We start from the raw sequence: 17,485 nt of genomic DNA on the forward strand, positions 1-17,485 counted from the left end.
CGGGTTCATGTTTAAACTTTTGGCTTGTTTCTATATTTTTCACATACGTTTTACTTTCACAAAATGTAAAATAAAGAGATTTATTATATGTTTTATATTATTAAAGTATAAACAACCTTAACATGACATATAAACGTGATACTTGATATGTTCATAACAGCACAAAAGAGCAAAACCAAGAGAAAACCAGTTTCTAAGTATTTGACAGAAAACTTGTCTTTTTCAAAGAGCGACTTCAACCTGTGCATGACTCTGTTTCTTTTTCATATGAAGATTTAAAATATTAAATGCATTTTAATGAAGGATGTTAGATAGTTTAAACCTTTTTTGGATTAAATACAGCTGAATAAGTTTTGCATACAAAAGCATTACTTTTTGATCCTATGAATGAATTGTATGTACATTTTTAGAAGAAAAGCGTAACGCCACGTTTCCTTTTTTGGATATTTGATGGGTGAGACATCAAAATATTACCAGGACATAACTAATTTAATTTTCGTTGCAATATATCCTATTCCCCTGCTTTAATTAATACGACAGACATTAATGTGATAACAATTATTACACTATGCATCTGTTACAGAAGCAATTATTGATATATTGTGTTTCGGTGTCCAAGGCATATGTTATGTTATAATAATGTAACAGCTATGAATCTAATACAAATGCGTTGGGGATTTATTTTAAAGCATGATAGTGTTTAGTTGAGAAATCCTTTTGAAAAGTTGGTATTATTTTGACTCAAAAACAGCTCGGATACTTTCTTACTTTCAAATACGAGGAAAATCTAACGTGTAAGTGTTATTTGTATTTAATTGTTAATTTATGGTGTTAATAATTTTAATACTTCAAAGGAAAGAAAACGTTTCAAATATAGTGTATAGTTCATGAAGCTACGAAATCATGTAGTTGTATACTGTATATGTGTGTATAGAGCACACGAATGTCTGATGGTTTGCGAACGTTTCGAACACAATCCGTTAAGTAAAGGTAATATTTGGTTTTGATTGAACACACTTAACCCATCGGCATTGTTTCGTTTCTACTAAAACAAACATGAGCTCAATAGAAGCATTGGTGTAATTGTCAAAACATATTAATTTAAATGATATCAGTTCATACAGTTTAATGAGACTGCGTTGTTTTGTCGGTCCTTTAAGTGAAGTGTTTTCTTCAATACTTAAGTGGACATTGAACAAAGAACTTAATATTTGTTTTATTTGAAGCAGGTTAGAGTTTAAATATGCAGTTCATGATTACGTCAAGTCTATGAAAATCATTGTTATTTCCAAATATAATCTCAAAATAAAATGTTTAAATTCCTCGTAATAGTTTGAACGTTTTTAAACGTTTGTTATGGTCTATTAACCCTTCAGTTTAGAATTTAAATGTAAAAAATAACCACCATTTCATGCACATTATTAAATATTTCAGTCGATATGCATTCCCTGCTTACTCAACGAAAAACCAAAAATATAAGTATAACATGGCGTCATACATATGTAAGATTCATCTTGCTTCTAAACGTATAATTTTGCCTTAGAAGATAAACACTTAAGACACATTGTATATGTAGTGAGTTTAGTTTGAAAATTGCCTATATGTAACAGACACGTATTCTTACAAATCGATAAACAGTATTATGTCAAATATATATGTATACTAGCGAAGTATTGGTTTGAGGTTATTAGCATATACATGGAAATAAATGTAACTGATATTGAAGTAGAATCGTAATACTATCATATTATGTATGGATTCAGCGAAATAACATGGCGACATTATTTACAGCCATGGTATATAATACATGAAGATTAAGTAAAGCAGCAGAATCCTTTTAAGCATCAACTTACACAACAAATGTATCAACAAATAAGCAAAATAGGTTCATGCATATTAAAAGGGTGTGTTGGCATGTTAATTGCGACAAAAATACTTCAATTCCTTTTTAAATAAGATTATGCATGTACATGTAATAGGTAAATAATGCTGAACCAAATATCGTCAAATTATATACGTATCGTAATATGTATCGTAAAGGATTAATTGTGTTAAATACACCATGTTTTATGCGTACAATGAAAGGCATGCGTGCTAACTTCGAGAAAAGTATGAGTGAAAACATGCGCCGTAATCATAATCATTAATCAAACTGTCGCCCGTGTACAAAGGCAGAATTTCATATAGTTCGAAACAAGCAAGCATATGTTTAAGGTATCAGTACTTTTTTATTCTTCATGTTTGAATATTATCTGTAGTGTATAATGTCAAAAGGTCTAAAAGGAGAACGACTTAGGGCGTGAGCCAATTTTCTCTTGATTTGAGTTTCGTTCGTGTTATCTTTCCCGGCCATGATTACTAAGTTGTCCATTGACTGCTGATTCCTTCGGTCATGATAGCCATTCACTATTGTGTTTTGGGGTGTTAGGTATAAACATCACCATGCATGTTCTATTTCAAGCAGGATTCAGTTTGGATGCAGTTTTAGGTTATTTAGGTTTATACCTCGCATCGCATAAAGTAATGTTAGTTTCTGTATGAACTCACAGTTTTAATGATTAAAAGGATTACACATATATCAAGAGTATGAATACATTTGATTTTTACAAAGTAAAAATTGATAATTAAGTAATATCTTCATAAATAAGAATTTACTTCAAGTCGTTTATATATTTGCTATGAACTCTTCAGAGCTGTTTAATGTGAGTTAAACAACAATGCAAAAGTTCCTACTCCAACTAGTTTAAACACCAAAACGTACAATAACCAAATAAGGTTTCAGGAAATTCATTTGATGATTTTGTTGATCATCATGCGAAATTTGTGCGCAATTTCGTAAAGCATTATGAGAAAATTGTCTACCATTATTGATCTTCATCTCAATTTTTTTTATGAGGCGACACAAATTCAATGTTTTTTTAATTGGATTTTGACCGAAAAATGGAAACATTTTGTAAAAACTACTCAATTTTGTCTGACACTATATATGCACTGTTTATTTGTTATTTAAGAAATACTAAACACCACAAATGGTCATATGACATTATAAGCACTGGCCAGACAGCCAACGAAAGTGTTAATGGATCGAGGCATTAGCGGAGGTCCATTCACCTTCGGTGACTGACTGCCAGGTCCTTATTACCCCATATGGCCCCAAGTGCTGTGTTATATTTCTTATATTGTACCGAATATTTAATATTACCATTTAATATCTTTTAAGCGCTTAAGATGTGTTTTATTAAACAAAGCTTAGAATGTTATGTTACCATGTATAATTTAATTGAACATATAGTGGATAAAAGGACAAGTCTTCTTGTTTAATCGTTTCTTGTTGTTGTTTTTTTCAACTCATTCTATTTCTTGAGTCGATCGATTGATTTTTTACAACAGCAATTATCCGGTTTGATGGTAATGGTTACATACAACAATATCTGTAACTATATCTCTTTAGCACATTCCCCCTCTTTGATGTAACATGGTCATCAAAGAAATTAATACTATTACTAATAAAAAAATGTCAAAATAAGACCATGTATCACCAAACAGGGTTGAAATGAACTTTAAATTAAAGGGAAGCTTTTACAATAGCTGATCTAAACATTAATGAATCTATACATACATATGTATATGTTTTCTTTAAATCTAACTTTACCATAGTCTACAAACGTTTTAACACCATATAATTTGACAAAAATGTTATTAGTATTTTAAATGAAACTATACAAAACTAATTTGATAAATGATGTTGATCAAATAAAAAAAATAGAAAAAATGTACTAAATTTCCCCAGCTACAACAATAACATGAATGGTGATTTGTATGAAACAAAAAAAAAAACAACAACATAAAAATAAACATCATTTCAAAATTCTAAAATTGTAAGACTAACATAAACATTAACATAATATTACAGTCCTCTTTAACTCATACATCAATTCAAGCAACGAATGCTTTAAACGGACGACTTTGATTTCTTATCCAATGTATCACATTTATACTGTCAGACCAAAATGTTGCTTTACATGTTGCTTGGGCTAGTTTCAGTCATATCATAGCGGCTAACAATTCCAATCTATAAATACTTGTCGACTCTAATGGTGTTACTCTGCTTTTCCCAGCGACGAACCTAACACTTAATGGTGCATTTCCATACTCACATCTCGAATACAATGATGCATCATAAGCATTAGTTGAAGCATCACTGTCACTAGAAAGTCCACATTGTTTTCTTTGATGCAACGTGAAATACAACCCTTTTACGTTCAGTCAGTTCAGAAAACTATTGATGAAACTTCTGTGCTATTACTTCACTAACTTTTTCATCCAAGTCAATTCCATTCATCTATTAATCAAAATGTCCTGCATCTTTCATTTCACTGTTATTGGAGCTATAAATCCAAGAGGATCAAACATCCTTGCTACTGTTGAGGTTGAGAACATTTCGTTGTGTGAGTATTTCATGACATTTCAACTCTTCACCAACTATAATATAAATGTATCAATCTCTGCTTTCCATGTCATATAAGAGCTGTTGATGTGCGAATTTGATTTGCTTTAATATGAATTTCTGCTGCTCTGTCTAGTTCCGAAATTGTTTACAAAACCCTTTGACATTCATGTTACTTCAATACGTTTTACCTCCCAAAACTGTTTTAAGTCCATACTAAGTGTATCTGTTGCTGCATGAAATGTGAACAATGATGTTTCCTCCAGCAAAATCACCAATACATGTCCAACTGAGTGGGACAATCTGGTTCAGTTCTCCTTGTTTGCCGCCTTCTTCAGCTAAAGCTCTCTGTAAATGGGAATGGTCACTTCCAATCAATAGTCCTTCTTACTCACTTTTGGAAATTAGACATCAGACAGATGTGATCACTTATACGAAAACCCATTCCAATCGATTGGATATAATCTACCAGTTACTACTTTTGTTGTATTAGTATCAATTTTCATTTCAAAGTTTGTATTCACACTACTTAATATAATAATTCACTCACCACATTCATCGTTTCAATAGGTTCAACTTTTCCATGACATTCACATTGACATTTTCCTCTATGCATTCTCATCCCAAATCAGAAGCTATTTGTAAGTTTTTGTCCTTCCATCATCGAAGAGGGCGTCTATTTTGATTTCTCTTCCATGTGCTCGTTCAGTCATATTTATGGGTCTTATGGCAAAGAACCATTGTCCTTTGTAGAAGTAGTAGTAGTAGCAAATGCCCTTGTTTCACTGGACATATTTTGACTTTTTGGGCTGACTCGGAGTGTTTTGGCATATGACTTCATTTTCTACAAATACTTTACATTTTCAAACCATTTGGAAGGAAATATTAGCTTATACATGTTGCTTTTATTTTTAATAAAATTTTCTTTATTTGTATCCAGTTTTAGTACAATGATGCTTTTTATTATGAAACTTTATGATCACACATTTTTAAAACCTTTTATTATATAAGGAAGACTGTGTGTGATGTTCATAGTTTCAAACAATGACTGCATCGTATCTTTGAAAAGTTTTTGCATTAGGCGCTCTGAATTGTATTCCTCCATCTGCAGATAAAGTTTGGATCTCTAATCATAGAAATACCTGGGGTTTACCTATAAGTTTATTATCATTTGTTTTAGTGTTAAATTACCTCAAGTTAATGCATACATTGATAAAATTTACCTTTTGCTTTTTTTTTCTTTATTTAGGGTTTTTGGGATAAGAGTGAGGTTTGTGCGCTTAAACTGGTTTAAACCCCCAGTAAATTTACATTTTACTGACCGTTCCAAGGCGGTACCTAACAATCATTGATAAACATACCTAGTTTTTTATATATAGTATGCATGCACTGTGCTGCTTGTGGAGTTTTGTGCTGTTCTTCCATTTTTCTTGTTTGTGATTTTATGTTATATGTCTTTGGCGTTTACCCAGTGCCATTAAACCGGGCCTATGTTTAAACATTTTGCTACTGAGCTTGTTTCTGTAGCTTTTTGCATACATGTTAGCTGAAATGAATTTGCATCAACATTCAAGGATATTTTCTCAGGAAGCATTCTATTGTGGGACTTTGTGCAACCATCACTTTCGTTTACTTTAACATTCGGACCCACGATGGTAATCTCGAATACATCTGAAACATAGACATTATTCTTTTGCCTTTTCCCAATTGTGTTTCACTGACATGCCTTTGAATGCTTGACAATCACATATTGCATGCTTTCCAATCTCTTCTTGGCTGCATCATACCTACTTTTCAAATGCCCTAAATCTTCTATCGTCTGAAGCTAAGGACCACTGAGAAACTTGTACTCAGGTGTTGCTTGTTTCATGTCAACGCATTGCATGAATGCTGCTTTTCATGATTAATATTTGTTAGTATCACCACTAAATGATGGAAGAAAGCCCATCCTTATTGTTTATACATATCTTTACCAGGGTTTGTCATTCCATGCTCTGACTGATTGCTGGTGTAGCTCTTTTCAGATCTATTAGACTTTTGATCCAGGCAACTTTTTTGTAATTTTATAATTATTTCCTGTCAATTCAAGTTCGTTTACTGCGGCTTTTGGTTCATGGATTCGTTTTTTGTTTTTGCAGACCTCTATTATTTCCAAAACACAACTTACCAAGAAATCCATAGCTTTTTCTACCGTGTCTGAACATTCTCAAAATTGTTCTTTACCAAGTCTAGAAATCTGTTTGTGTATCTTGTTACAACGTGGTTCCTATTCTCGCTTCAATGCACAAGAACAATCTTAATGGTGCCACAGAAGCGGCCTAGGAAAACAAAGCTGTTGTTCCTACGTAATTAATACTTAATTTGATTATCCTGATAAATTGTTAAGGTTTTAAATGGAAGTTAAAAAAATACCTTTCGATGTTTTTTCTTTAAATGATTTTATTTGCTTGGCAGTTATATGATGCATTATTGCTTCACAAGATCGCATTTTTAATTGTCTCGCATTGTTTACGATTTTATGCAAGGAATATTTTCAGCATTTTATGAAAAAGGTGCGGTAAATCCTACGACTAAAACATTTGTCCTTTTTTTATTATGCATAATTACTTTTCATAACATTCCTTAATTATTCTAAGGAAATTATGTACAGATGCATATTTAATTTTCAAATAGACGTGCCCACGTCATATGTTTCCTAGCATAGAACCATATTTTGATAATTTATTCTTTGAATATTTTCATGAGGTATGAATGTCCTTCTGCAATTGTTATTCTTAATCATTGAGTTATTAATTGACAAAAGACATAATTGTCCAAGTATGATAAATAATAATTTGATGTTAGTAAAATCCTTATTCATGTTTATGTTCCGCTCTAGCGTTGTATGGCTTACATTGCCTTAATTATTGTCTCTCGTACAGTTTTGCTTGGATTCTGTCAAAATGTATCCTATATAAATACAAAAACATGTTTTATTCAGAAATAAAATTGAGTTATAAGTCACAAGGGCTAGCCCTTATTTGAGAGGTTTGAAACAAAAATAAACAAAGAATGTACTCTAATTTCATCCTTTCTGCGCATTATTTTTCAGAAGCATGCACCTAATGTTTGTGTTGGTGTTTTTCTGTGTGCAAAGAATCCATGGGCAAGGTAAGTATTATTTAAGAAATGAACGGTACAAAGAAATAATCCTAAAATTCGGTTCATTAATTAATGAAATGCTCCATATGAATTAAATACGAACTCTGAAATAATACCTCAACGGAATTACTGCACGCACATCATACTCGACGCATTATATTCCGACACGCTTAATATGAATAAATTAAAAAGATGTGGACTTGAGTATGTGTGTGTGGGGGGGGGGGGGGGGAGGGGGGTAGATTACATATATGGTGTCCCTTTAACACAGGCAATCCTAGATGTTTTGAAAATGTTCGAAAGTTATCTGTTATTTAATCCATTATTATTCAACAAATTCTTCCGTTACCTCACTGTCTCCACATAACTCATTCTCGCTGTCAACGTCACCATATTAATAGTTCTACGGGAATCAGAATCAACGCTTATTTGCTTCGCTTGCCGTTTCGATATAATTCCGGAAGAAAGATAACGATTCCTTGTTAAGGCATACATGTAAAACACAAACAAATACTGTATGTGTACGGTTGTTTTACTTGTTTTTCACCAGGGTTTGTCAATTCAATTTTAAACAGATTCATAAAGTTTGTAGTAGTTAAGGTGGAATACTGGCACAGGTACTGACCTTTACCTTTTCGCCAGACTGAAGAGTAAATTTGCGGAATTTGTAGGGTTTATATTCCTTTACATCGACTTTCATATGCAGTTGCCATCCACCAAGATTCACATCCTTTGTATAATATAACCTTTGATAAAACGGTTTATACACCACATTTGCAAATTGATTTAATAAAATGATTGATATAATTGTACTTTGGATTAGAAATATAAAGCTTTGTTGATTTTGATGTATAACGGCCTACTTTTCATGTTAGTAGAGATATATAAATTGTTGTTTTTACAAAACTCTTCGTCATAAACAAAGTCGAACAAGTTTAAAAACACCTAATTAAATTTAAGCCGTCCTGATCACTGATATGAATTGTAATTGGTCTGCGATTTGAAAAAGGCAGTTTAGATCAGTATGTAGATATGTTTTATTTATCAAAAGATGTTAACATCTCTGAATGTATTGATACAGGGTATTTAATGCTTACGAAAAGTTTTGAAATTATAAGATAAAATGTTCGTTAGACATACAAAACCAAAAATATGTTCTAGTATTACGACTCTGTCGAAGAATTATTCTGAACCAACCAACAACAATGCAGCAAATTTAGAGTTTTCATAAAAGCTATGTGATAAATGACTACCCCGGATATTTTTAATGGTAAGCAAAAGTGTTTTTGTGATTTAGTTCATAAAATATTCATAATTTACAGATGAATCAAGAAAATCAATATCGACCCTTACTCTTAAAAATTATCTTACTTCTCATTTCATAACAACATAAAAAGAAACGATACCAAGAACGTTGTTTATTTCATGCGTGACAGGTGTTATTATATCGCCATAATTTTAATCAAGAAATATTATAATGGCTTACTACTTATTCAAAAATTTGTTCAACTCTACAAAGGATTACACAGATCAAAATGCTCATTCTTATTATCTATTGCCCCTACCTTTTTGTTAGAAACATTTGCATCATTTTTTAGCATGACGAACTTCCCATCGGGACTGACGTCACTGATTTTGACAGGTTCACAGTTTATGCCTTGTCCACACAGGTTCTTGATGATGGTAATTTCAGTTTCTACAAGAGACATAAGCAGGTATGTGAAACATGAAGCACCAGACGCGAAAAAAGACAAACCATGCGAAAATAGAGTGTGCAAAAAGATGAAATTATTCGGTAATGTTACATTTTAATGATTTAAAATTAATTTAAAAAGGAAAAACTGTGGAAGGACAAGTATGTGTGTGTTTTGACATTTTGCCATATTTTCCATACGTGTTTTTGGCACTTTATGTTCATAAGCCGATTCTTAATTTGTAGAAGGTTTATTTTATGTCACCAGATTTTAGCTTTTTAATATTCGGCTTATCTTGTCGTATTGTATCTGTAGCGGTCTTAAATACAACATTAACAAGACTGGAAACATATATATTTGATCATTTGTTTTACCCTTTTACGGACATTTGTGGCAAAACCTTTTTCAAATCCACAAAAGTGAAAACGATATCGATGTCAAAGCAGCCGAAATAACGCTCTCGTCGGCTCGTTACGATAAAAGATTTATTTACGTTACAGCCTTCCTGTAAGCCTCTTTATACGGTATCACCCTTGGACTTGTAGTTGTACTACGCCAAACTCATGGATTTCCTTAATTTTGCACTGCAATAATTCAAATTTAGTGAAATCAACTGCATCCAATTTGTTTTGACTTAGTTTGTCAATGCCAATGTATCATCTAGTGTAAAGATCCCTATGATTTTAAACCAGAGAAATGAGAAACATGTTTTAAGATGAATGTTCAGATGCTCAGGGTTCACAATATGTGGATTTAACATCAGTCAACAATGAAAAGAAATGTCAAAACTGTAAGCTGTTGTTGTAGGTACACTAGATGGACTTGTTAGAACTACAGACCAGCGACAGATTGCGTCCTTAGTAGAACGATCATAATCAAGTTTGGTAAAAGACCTAGGAATTATGAGACTATGGGGTGTGTGAAGATGTGATAATCCGTCAAAACAAAAGGATCCATGCATACATATGGGACTTGTTGAGCATTGAGACAAACCACTTGGTGTCTCTCCAATCAAAATGTAAACCAATAAAAACGTTTAACCTGTTGTGAATTTTAAGATCGCGATTTATATACAACATTTGAAAATTAAAAGGTCCATAATATAGGTCCAAATAAATCTTAAATCCGACAAAACTCAATAGACAAAACGCTATCATGAAGCACAGATACTATAAAACGAGGCGGGTCCTAATGACCTAGTATTTAAATATGGCAACTGGCAAGTGGGCAAAGTGCAGGCCACTATCACACTTAGAAACGACAAAGGCGAGGTAAATATAAGTATTGGTTTGCTTGATACGCATTTATTCAAACGTCTTTCCAGGAGGTATAATTCATTTGCTGAAACCATCTACGAATAATTTTTGTCTTGTCCATGTAAAATAAAGGTATCACAACAAAATGCATATTTAACTAATACCAGTTTTATTCGGTTGAAAAGAGCTTAAATAAAAATACGTGTAACTTTCTACGTGTTTCATTTATAAATAAAGCATATGGATGACACGATAAGCCATGAACAATATAGACATTTAAATAATAATTTTACTTTTACATTTTGCCTTTCTTTCTCATTTGATAACAAAACGGTAGATTTCCTGTTATCCTATAAAGATTACAATATTAATTGTTTAATTGCTATCTTGAAAAAAACAACAAGCTGTATTCTTGTTTTCAGGAGATGTCCAGATATATCAAGATAACCATGTGATACTAACAGAGCCATGTGGCCTGAGCTGGGTTGTCATAAAACATTTTATAAAGAAAAGCTTCAATCATAGCGGATATAACTTTCAGACTCAAACTCCACGTTGACCTTTTTATTAGATCTTTTTTTTACAAACAAGGTCGCACCTAGCCCCTTTAACACTTTTTATAGGTACCTTTTTTCGTTTTCCTTTTTGCTGGTTTTGGACCCTTTGGGTTTTAAGTAATAGTTTAACGATACTGTTTTGTGTAGGATCTGTATGACCCTCAATACTGTCTGTGCGCCCATTAAATGTTGTAAAATGATCGGGACACAACAGTCTCTGATTGCCAATCGTCAAGCAGCTCGGTTAAGTATAAGGACACCAAGCTTTGAATGTAAATTATCTTTTTCGAACAATTATTTTAAAATAAAACAAACAACCTATTGTACTAAAACCCGTCATTTTGTCTGCAGTTACCTTGCGTTCTTCATCTGGCAACCCTGTCTCGTCCAATTCGCGTTTGAGCATTAAGCAATTACCCGATAAAATAGATATTATTAGTATTTCGATAAAATAACGACAAGTCAAGTGAATATAAGCTTTATTAAACAACCCTTTAAAGCAATTTATCAAATATTGTAGGCGTAATTCAAATTAAACTATTGTTTTATTTACCAGAGCTTTATAAACATCTTCGTTTCAATTTTCTTAAAACTATGACAAATATTTTTCTTTTTCTTAAATTCAACATGGCCATAATTGTGCCTTTTTCCCTTTAGGAACTACTTGTGTGCACGTTGCCTTCCTGGCAACAAGCTTAGTTAATCGTGCTTCAACTAATCTGAGCAGTAAAATAAACCAGCCCAGTATTGCTATGAAGCTTATGTTTCTGGAACCAACCACCTTGAGGTGAGCCTGGAGCATTTGTCATTCACATATGTCAGCTGAATGTTGCCCGCAGTCGTGCTCTTATTGCCTGAAAAATCTGTTCAATCGTCAGAATCATGCATCTACTAGTTTGTTCACTTATAATACTAATAATATTGTTTTATCTAAGAATCCGTTTAGGAAATATCACAATATATGTTTTTTTCATATATATATATGGCTATATTATATAATATTTTATAGAAAAATTTTAAACCCTTACTTTACATTTCGATACACAAATAAACTTGTACACATGAATTCAGAAATGTAGGTTCATAAAATTGAATAGCTCCATTTCCAGCTTCTGCCTGACACCATGTAAATCTTTCTCTAAATCCGACCAAATGCCAACTACTAACGATTCTGGAGAACATAACATAGCTTCTACATTTCATGAACTATGTTGCTAGATTTTGTCCAAACTCAGAACTACAAAAAAGTTCACTTCCGGGAATTTTGCAAATAATCTGTCTTCAACTTACGGGGAAAGATTTCTAGCCATGGTGTTCCTTTTCCGGTGATACTAAACTGAATGAACTCTATGGTCTCACATAAATATCACAGCAAGAAGGTTTACTTTCAGGAACTTTAATCTAGTTCTACCGTCAACTTTCGGGATCTTTGTAAGCTCAGACGCATGACTAACTGATTTTTGCGCTCTAGTATTAAACTAACTTCAGGTTCGCCTCGGGGAACTTCACAATTAAATGCATTCAAGCATGATAATCAAACCGAAATGTCCACTTCCTGGAGTATTTCAGTTTTAGTAAATGAATCTCTCGAAGAGATCGATTAACAAAAAAGGACGCTCATGTTTGTTTAAAACCAATGCCACATCTTCAATACTACTACTAATTTCCGAACACGGGTGGTTAAAAACTACGTTCGGGTATATGTAACCCCCATTGACAAGACCCCGATCATTTGCCAACTTTGTACAAACAGAATTGATCATGCTTTCAAGAGTAACAGACAAGCCTTGTTGCCTACAACACTTTGTAAAGAATTTGTCTGCACTTGTGACACTTGTACGACAGCACACTAGTGGTTAATTGTCTACGCTGCCTAGTTTTACAAACTGATGGTTACACAAATCCAAATAAATTTCCTTCACAATAAATGCAAACACAGAGAACACTAAATTTGTGAAGTTTACCATTTCTAGCTTTTCAAGTGTATGACTACCACATATTTCTGTACACTTTATTTCGAACCTTATTAAACAATAAAAAGGTGGCGTTGCTCCTTAGAAATTCACTCACTTTTTTGCACCGTTTATTTATCTTGAAATCCATGTTGCACCAGGCCTACAGACAGCAAATTCTAGTTCCAGCAAATTGTTTAATCTCGAGACATTTATGAAATATTTCATCTGAGTGCAGTTATTTGACTGTATTTAAAGCATAACAACTATAAAATATGTGCATTACTTAGACATAAACAAAATATCAATTTGAAGTAGCATTGTCAATCTAAAATATAGAAAAGGCATCGTGGATCGCATCCTATATTTTTTTTGTCTCAACATACTTTAAACTCATCTATACTTACCCTTCTATTTAAAAGCAACAGTCAAAACCTAGTCACGTTGTGCACTTCTGTAAACTAATTAATAAATTTATAAATTAAAATGTTTTCATGCAACATTTTATAGGACCGTCTTCAATGGTAGCTTATACTCATGTTCTACCACATCAAAAGTAAGCATATTGCAGCTTCTTTCCTCTGACTAACATTGCTTTTTTATCTACCTAGCGGGCTTAACCCGACCGAACATCCCGTTCCCGAATTTCACCATTTTGCTTACATGATTGGGACCCTTATCCATTGAACAATAAGCAAATGTTGTCACTACAGTCTAATACAAATTCATTTTATTTATCTGATGAGTTGACCCGTTAACTGTACGTTCTGCAGCTCCTGTCGAGTAACCCGGTTTCCCACATGCGAAACAAATCTCAGGACGCCGCGTGGGCAGTTGCATAGCAATTGGACCGGCCTGCACGTGTCCGGGGGTGCAAGGAGATGCCGCCGGTTTCCAGTATGGCAACGATCTCGCGCAGCGTAATTTCTCCGCCCTTTCCGCCTTCAGCGTCTTGTTGGCTGTCGTCCGAATCTGAGGAAAGGGGCCAAGTGCGCCATTCTAGTAAAGAATCCGCCAAACGGATTACTTTCTGTATGAGTGCAATCAGAGATAGCACTGAAATAAACTAACGCGGTGTTAGAAAACTTTTTTTTTTCAAATGTGTAAATAAACATGTACTCTTTAGTTAACTATCAGGTCACCGGGTTCTTCTTCGGTCATGTATTAACTACATGTATGACAGAAGTGGAAGGCCATACCGAGATGTTCGTACAGGTGCCTTCTGGCTATCTTTCTCTTACAAGAACAAATATAAAGAAATATGTCCATGTGGAACGGACCATTCCTGAGCAAAAAAGTTTAAATAGAAATAGAAACTGGGCAAGAAACATTGGCTGCGAAAATAACTGTTCACGAAAATGATTGGGAGCAAGTTGAAGAAAAGGCGTGTTAGCAACAAAAGGTAGATTGCAGTCGGTGAGTTCTATACCACTGCTGATCAAGAACAGAGTAAACGCGTTAATATTGTTTTATAAGTTACATGAGGAATACAAATAAAAGTCAAATTGACTTAGCATGCTATTTTCCTAATCTTATTCACTATGAATACAAAATTAGCCCAGCTGTATATTCACATGGAATGTAAGAGAAGCAATGTCATCTGCGGAAAATTTGAGTTACATGTTACACCAGCATTCAATAAACGTTGCAGTTATAACAGAACACAACCTACTTGCATAAGCAAACATTTTCCTGAATCTATTCACTGAAACTTTGACGTCATCACCGTCTCTAAACCGGAACCTGATCCACACACAAAGTGTGGCAAAGGTTGGACTAGCATTTCTTTTAAAAAGTCCCTATGCTTCTCGACTGCAGTTCAAAACTGCTCCGAACAGATGGCCTACAATTATATTCAAAACATAACTTGCCTGTTTTTTTATTCGCTGTATAAATGCCTTCAGTAAAATTGAAATTGATATTTAAATCGAATGCCTGGACAATATGGAAGGCTTGTTCAATGCGTGTTCGTCAGAAGGCGAAATCTTGTTCTGTAAAGATCTGAATGCTTACATCACTTACCATATATGAAGCAGTCAACGGCCAAATATTTTAAAACGATTTATGAAAAATAATAGCTTAATGGTCGTTCCAACAAATAGCATTTCAGCCAACACGAAGACACTAGACTACGGCAACAGTGGGACATAACAATCTGTTGTTATTCTAAAAAAACAGGATGATAAAGCGCTGCCTCAGATCACCTTCCGCTCTTAACACAGCTGTACATCCATTGCTCACACTTCGTCCAAGATATGTTAACATTTTAGAAGCATATCTAGAAAATTGAAATACATGTGTAAACCAAGATAGCATTGAACTGTTGTACTCTCATATATTTAAAGCAATCAGAGCCGCTTCGCAAGCGTTTCCGCAGGCAATGTTCAACGCAAATACAAAAAAATATTAGAAAAAAGACGTAAAAAGAGGTAAAATCAGCGAACTCAGCAAAGCCTACGACCAGAAAACGATGGGTGGGAAAGGGGCCAAACGGTCATTATTTATATGACAATTACAATGTGGCAAAACGTAATTTGTCAACATTCAAAAAAACAGGCATGAATGTGTCTCAATGTGATTTAGCCTTTATGGCGAACAATACGTGTTACAACTTGCGACATACGTTTGATTTAGAGACTTTTCCGCGCGACACAGAAATAGAACAAAGCAAAGGAACTATTAACCAAAATCAGTGGTGTCCCTTCCGTTGATGCCAGAATAAGAAAAGGACGATCATCGCATTTTTCCTTGCTTATAATCTGGAATTCAGCTTATGATGTCAATCCGCTAATGCTTGCTGGCTAAGTGCAAAGCAGCCCTACACCAACCTTTCTATATGGCTCTGAATTATGGTCGTCACTCACTGAATCTGACATTACAAAGCTTGAACGTGACGTTTGTCTCGAAGCTAGGATATGTCAAATACTTAACACAAAGCCAATGACTGATATGGCTCTCACTTTTTATGGATGGCATTCTATTGTACCATAGACTGACTGACGAAAGCTCTCATTTCGCCACAAACTATGTGCTTTAAATGGATTAATACGTGTAAACAAACGAATATGGACTACATCTTACAGTTAATTTATATTCGTGGTAATAAAAATCAACATTGCTTTATCCCAGACATTTTCCAAATTCCAAGCGAACATCACATAAACGTTTACAAATGTACAGCGCAGCCCCTACAAAAGTGGCTTGGAAACGGTCAGTCAGAACAGCGATTACAAGCTTCTACAACGACGTTTGGAAAGCCCGAATCACTGGCGACCCGGAATTTCAAACTGCGAAGTCTCGAGAAGACCAACGTCACGCGATATCTGCCATCTGTTTCATCACAAACACAAATGCTTTGCATGTATCATCTGCATTTTAAGGCATTCGTCATAACAGTAAAATGTTTTTATCTAATGCACAAACACTGATGCAGGAAGTTTAAATGTATTATTATAATAGCATATGTTCTTGAGCCCCTTTAATTTACAAGCATTTCTATTTCGGAAAGTTTTTTAACCAGACGCCGCGAAGCTTTACGTTTCCATTGTATTGAACATAACGTTAATCATAAAGGCAACACAGAAAGTAAACAATCAGTTTAAAAGTATATGCTATATTTCATAATATGATTTCATGAACAGCGTGGTCTTGGTGCAACAACTTTGTGTCTCAAAGTATGTAATGCATGTATGATATATGTATTGCTGTCTATTCTGTATATATGGACGCTTGTTTGTTTGATATGATTGAATCACTTTCAGGTGGAAATAAAAAAATGTTTTATATACATGATAAAAGTAGGGATACAATGAAAGCACTAAGGAAGTCATTTGGAGCTTAACAATTCTTATCAATTTACATCATATTTATATATTACTTTTTATCAATATTTTAACCCACATTTGTCCTTAAACTTGAATAAATATCAAAATAAAACATAATAAGAGCCAACTGCAAGGAAAATATAATATAAAGAAAACAATTCGTATACACTTATCAACTATTTTCCAAATACTTGACAACAACACGATGTAACAAGATGCAGACATCACCGGGCAATGAATTTATCCAGCCGGAACAATCAGTTCCCTATAGCTAATGCCACCCCCTAGAATTTAAAATATAGTTATTGCTAAGGTTAAAACTATAAATAAACTATGAAAGAAACGACAATCAATGATTTTGCTAAAACGAATGTTGGATTGTAGACGGTTTTTAAGGTAACACTGTATTTAATCCAGAATTAAGGATCTTGCCATAACAGTGCGATATATATGATTCAATGGATACACTCGTATTCACAGTCAACTAACATGTATTTTATGTAATGGTAACGAGTTTATAAATATGTATTTACCAAAATAAGTTGCATAATAAAAGTTTGTTAAATACATAATAAGAACCTTTAACCAACCAGGGTTCGATTGTCCGGTTAGCT

At 33.7% G+C, this 17,485-nt stretch overlaps 1 long non-coding RNA gene across 1 annotated transcript; it reads left to right on the forward strand.

The window, feature by feature from the left end:
- The first annotated feature begins 631 nt into the window (after positions 1 to 631).
- LOC128244999 (uncharacterized) lies at positions 632 to 9,306 on the forward strand. Its single transcript, XR_008263031.1, has 3 exons — positions 632 to 794; positions 7,539 to 7,597; positions 9,187 to 9,306. It is a non-coding gene; the product is annotated as an uncharacterized LOC128244999 (long non-coding RNA).
- The last annotated feature ends 8,179 nt before the right edge of the window (positions 9,307 to 17,485 follow it).

This window comes from Mya arenaria, chromosome 8, assembly GCF_026914265.1.
Source record: "Mya arenaria isolate MELC-2E11 chromosome 8, ASM2691426v1".
NCBI classification, from domain to species: Eukaryota; Metazoa; Mollusca; class Bivalvia; order Myida; family Myidae; genus Mya; species Mya arenaria.